We start from the raw sequence: 5662 nt of genomic DNA, 5'->3' as shown, positions 1-5662 counted from the left end.
CACAGCTGGCAGTGCTGCAGGCTGGCACAGGGTGGGCACAGCTGGCACAGGGTGGGCACAGCTGGCACAGGGTGGGCGGCACAGGCACAGCGTGGGCACAGCTGGCAGTGCTGCAGGCTGGCACTGGCACATCTGGAGAAGCCTGAGCAGCCCCAGCTCCGCTCCCTGCTGCCCTTGCCGGCCTCAGGCAGCCTGGCAGGCAGGAGCTGGGCATCCCCTGGATGGTGCCTGGAGGGGCTCCCTGGAACAGAGGCCGGACAAGGTTAAGAAAATCAAATATGGATTTATTAAAGGCCTTCAACAGATACACCTTGGGCAGCCAAAGCCTCCCAGAGGCTGCACCCAGTGATCACAAGTTTTTCAGACAATTATAAGTTTGGTCCATTTACATATCAGGGGTTAATTCTCTAATTACAACTTCAATTAATGAAGTCATTTACCCCCAGTTTGCTCCCCCCAATTCACTTTTTTTTAATAACTTTTGGGGCCTGAGGCTGTAGGGTGTCCTTGTACCTCAGGCCTGGAGGAATTCTTTTATCTGACCAACATGTGAGGACGGTAAAACTCTACATGGAGTACAGAGTTTTGCACTAATGCAGGGCAGGATGTGAAAAATAGAAAAGCTGAAACCCTAAAGCATTGAGAGGCTCCGTGCAAGGTGTTAGCAGCAGGCTGAGACCATCCTGGCTGGCAGGGAGGAGGCTGCAGAGCCAGCGGGGATGGCAGTGGCACGGGGGGCTCAGGACAGAGCCCTGGAGCTGGCACTGAGCAGGAGCAGGGGGGGCAGCAGGGCCCTGCTTTGTTCGGGAGAGAAAAGGGAGAAAAGGCAAGAGCTGGGGCTCTGTGTGTAAGTAGGTCACACACCAGGCTGCAGACAGGCCATGGGCACAGACTGTGAATGCAGGAGGGAGAAAGAGAGGGAAAAGGGGGATGGGATGGCTGGGAATGGGCTGGAAGGGGAGCAGGGCAGCTCACAGACAGACAGACAGACAGACCATGTCCCTGCAAGCCACAGAGGTCTGTGCAGCAGCAGAGTTCTGCTCCAGTGCCACCCACCCTTGCAGCATGGGAGATCAAATCCTTTCCTGACCCCCTTGGCTAGCAGAGCAGGGAGCTGGGCAGAGAGCACAGCCTGGCATCCCCTGTTCAGGGAGCACAGCCTGGCATCCCCTGTGCAGAGAGCACAGCCTGGCATGCCCTGTTCAGGGAGCACAGCCTGGCATCCCCTGTGTAGGGGGCACAGCCTGGCATTCCCTGTGCAGGGGGCACACCCTGGCAGCCCCTCTCCTCTCACTGCTGGGATCTGTGCAGGTTTCATCCCCACAGCAGCCACGAGCCATGAAACCCCTCTGCCACACAGAGCCTCACCAGGGCTCAGCCATCACTGCTCCAGGGACTCGTGTCCCTCTGTCCTGCAGCCCCTGGGTCCCCAAGGCAGGATGGAGACGCCAGGGTGACCCCAAGACAGCCCATGGTGCTGGGAGTGTGTGCTGGGGGTTCCTTCCACCACATCCCAGAGGGGTGGGGAGTGATCCAACCTGGGGCAGCATCGCTGTGTGGGGCATGACAGCTGCAAACCCCATGGACAGCAGGGTCACACAGAGATCCCCTAAAGCCCATGGACAGCAGGGTCACACAGAGATCCCCTAAAGCCCCGTGGACAGCAGGGTCACAGAGAGATCCCCTAAAGCCCATGGACAGCAGGGTCACACAGAGTTCCCCTAATTCTCCACGGACAGCAGGGTCACACAGAGATCCCCTAAACCCCATGGACAGCAGGGTCACACAGAGCTCCCCTAATTCCCATTGACAGCAGGGTCACAGCAGAGCTTAAAGCCCCCAAGATCAAGGTCAGAGCAGTCCTCCCTAAACCCCACTGACAGCAGGGTCACACAGAGCTCCCCAAAGCCCCACTGACAGCAGGGTCACACAGAGCTCCCCTAATTTTTCCATTCAGCAGGGTCACACAGAGCTCCCCAAAGCCCCACTGACAGCAGGGTCACAGCAGAGCTGCCCTGCTCCCCCTCCCCTGCAGCACCTGATGCTCCAGCACATGCTCCATCCCTGCATCCTGCAGCCTGCGGGCTGGGGAAACGCTGAGCACAGGCAGAAAATGCCTCCCCAGCCCTGGCGGAGATCAGCTAGTGCCCCCAGGCAGGAGGTGCAATTAACCTTCTCATGACAAGAATAACTACCAGCGTTGTTATCGATCGCAAAGGTGGCCAGCCCTCGGCGAGGGTGGCACTGGAGGTGGCCTGGAATGGGAGCAGAGCGTGCAGGAGGGAAGGCAGAGGATCTGCAGCAGCCCAGCGTGCTCCTGCTGCACGTGGAGTGAGAATCTCATAGCTTCCCATCCTCCCAGCCCAGCCCTGAGGGGCTACAACGTGGGCTGAGAGCCCCCAGACCTGGGGGGAAGCTGGGCCAGGGGGATGTATGAGCTGAGACACGTTAAAAATTATATCAAGACCCGGAATGGACAAAAGGAGCCTTGGCAAAGCTTAAAAATTGAACATGAAATGAGGTAAAGGCACAAAGTAAAAGCAAGAAAAAAAATCCCTGGTGTAATCCACTGCTCCAGCTCTCCGAGGAAAGGTGAGCTTTGGGTTCCAGGTGTGTTGCAGACAACTCTTATGAAAAATCCTTTCCTTAGGATTTTTCCTCCTGAGAAGCTGAGAGGCCTCAGGAACAAAATGTAAACATTGATTATCTGCTGCTGTGGAATGCAACAGGTGAATCTGTGATTGGCCCATGTTGGATGTTTCTAATTAATGGCCAATCACAGCCCAGCTGGCTCGGACTCTCTGTCCAAGACACAAACCTTTGTTGTCGTTCTTTCTGATTCTATTCTTAGTCCTTCTGATGAAAACCTTTTCTTCTATTCTTTTAGTATAGTTTTAATGTAATATATATCATAAAATAATAAATCAGCCTTCTGAAACATGGAGTCAGATCCTCGTCTCTTCCCTCATCCAAGAACCCCTGTGACCGTCACACAGGTGTGCCAGGTGTGCCAGGAGCTGTGTGATTGCAGGCTGGGCACCGGGCAGTGACATTTCCTAACTCCCGCCTGCACCTCCCATGGACGGAAACCAGGGACGGCTCCCTTTGGGATAACTCACACAAACCAGGGGGCGCTTGCACCCTCTGCGCTCTGCCTGTGAAATAAACAGGGCAGGAGACTTTTTCTCCTTTTAATGCCTTTATTAAAAGCGATCAGCTGAAGGTTGGAAAGCTTGACGGGTCCAAAATCGCTCCCAGGGTGACTCGGAGGAGAAGGAACGTGCAGCTTTGTCTACTAAAGGGCAGAGATGGAGATCCCATCCTCACGAAAGCAGTGGGCATATCCCCAGGTTTCCCAACTTACAAATGGTTCCAGCCAAGGTCTTGCCCTCAGCTGAAGTCTTCGTGCTCAGGGCGAGGGGCAACAAAGGTTTTCAGCATCTCTGCAGGCTCAGTACTCTGTTCTTCACGTCCAGACATCACTCTGATCTCTTAATTCTGTATTGGCTCGTTGTTTTGGGTTTTTTTCGGTAAGTTTGGTGGGGTGGCCTCCCATGCCATGCTGGTCCTGAGGTTAATTTGCATTCTCTCTGATGCCCCCCCCCTCCATGTCCCCTCCTCTCGCCGAAGGACAGCTTAGCCCCAGGCAGGGCTATACCGATACAAAAGGAGCAATTAGCTAAAACGACCGGTGATTACAATAACAAACAGGTAGATCTCCACCTTGGCAACAACTGGTCCAACTGGTTCTGCAACTCCTTTTTTTTCCCCCCCAAAAAAATTGGCAGATTTTTTTTGTTTATAACAGCCTGCAGATGGGTGAGCCCAAACCCGGGTTCTGGCCCTGACAAGATCCAGAGGGATGTGACAGGGACAGGGAGTTGTCCTTTGGCATCCAGCTTAATCACTGTGTAATTATGCCCAAGCACTGGTCACCCACTGAGGGACTTCTGCAGGGTGTGTGGAAAAGCTTTGCTTTTTGTTGTAATGGGAACCAAGAGGCTGGAAATTCTCAGGGTAAAAAATATTTCTGGGCTTGGTTAGGAGAATCAGGTTTTGGCTGCTGGGAAGCCAGGCATGTTCACCATCTTCTGTCCTGACAGCTTTTGTTTGGGGTTTTTCATTTGTGCAAGGAAAGGGTTTGGCAGCGAGGGGAGAATCTGATGGCAATGCAGGGGAAAGGAGAAAAAGAAGATTTCTTCAGGAAATTTCAGTGGAAAATAACCAGAGATTTATATATTTTTTTTTAAATTTATTTATTTATTTTTAATTTTCATTTTAAATTGCCTGCTTTGAGCCTGCCTGCATGGAGGGGGTGCCAAGATCTCCCACCCAGCCCGGGTCAGTGGAAAATAACCAGAGATGTAATTTTTTTAATTTTTATTTTTCATTATAAATTGCCTGCTTTGAGCCTGCCTGCTGGAGGGGGTGCCAAGGTCTCCCACCCAGCCCGGGTGTGCTGGGGGCTGTTCCTGGGGCTGGGGGATGCTCTGTGCTCCCACCCCTCCCTCCCCCGGGGCCGGGGGCCACCGGCAGCTGCTGCCAGCGCTAACCCAGATTCCAGGGACGTCTTGCTGCTAAATTGGCAGCGTGTAAGAGACGTGTCACCTGGGTGACAGGGTGTCTGCGCCTGCCGGAGTGTTTGAATACAGGCGCTGTGTGCTAAATGCTCCCATCATTAGGGCTGAGCTGGAGACACCAGAGCCAAAGTTCCCCGGGGCTTGGGAGGAGGATGGAGGCTGGGTTTGGAGTGCACAGGGCAGGGAATAGCTCTGCTTGGTCACAGTGGCCCAAACCCTGCTGTCCCCGTCCTCAAACCCTGCTGTCCCCATCCTAAACCCTGCTGTCCCTGTCCCCAGACCCTGCTGTCCACTGATGCCTTGAGAATACTGACCTAGAACAGAGACCAGACTGAGCTAAAGAATAAAGCAGGGATTTATTAAAAGGATCTCCTCCATGGATCCACCTTGGGCAGCACAAGAGCCCAGCCAGGGCTGCACCCAAGATGAACCAAAATGGTCCCAAAATGAACCCAAGATGAACCAAAATGTCCAAAAAATGGACAACCAGTCAGAGGGCCTCCCATTGTTATAAGTTCTGGACCATTTGTATATTGGGGTGAATTGTCCAGTTATAGCTTTAGGTTATAAAGTCCCATCTTTCTTGTTTTTCTCTCTCCAGCCCATGGTGTTTGTGCTCTTGGGCCTGAGATTTGGGTCATTTGTCCTTGGTGCCCAGCTGGAGCAGGAATTGTTTTGTCTCCCTGCTCTGTGCACAGAGCTCACCATCCCATAATGTGAATCCACACACCAAAGCAGCGGAATTGTCCAGTTATAGCTTTAGGTTATAAAGTCCCATCTTTCTTGTTTTTCTCTCTCCAGCCCATGGTGTTTGTGCTCTTGGGCCTGAGATTTGGGTCATTTGTCCTTGGTGCCCAGCTGGAGCAGGAATTGTTTTGTCTCCCTGCTCTGTGCACAGAGCTCACCATCCCATAATGTGAATCCACACACCAAAGCAGCGCAGAATGTGAAAAACAGAAAAGCTAAACCTGAGGCATCACTCATCCCCAAACCTGCTGTCCCCATCCCAAACCCTGCTGTCCCATCCCAACCCTGATGTCCCATCCCATCCCTGCTGTCCCCGTCCCAAACCCTCCTGCCTC

The sequence above is a fragment of the Geospiza fortis genome, unplaced genomic scaffold (genome assembly GCF_000277835.1).
Source record: "Geospiza fortis unplaced genomic scaffold, GeoFor_1.0 scaffold115, whole genome shotgun sequence".
Classification (NCBI taxonomy): domain Eukaryota; kingdom Metazoa; phylum Chordata; class Aves; order Passeriformes; family Thraupidae; genus Geospiza; species Geospiza fortis.
The sequence above is the reverse complement of the archived record's forward strand: the minus strand, read 5'-3'. Positions refer to the sequence as shown.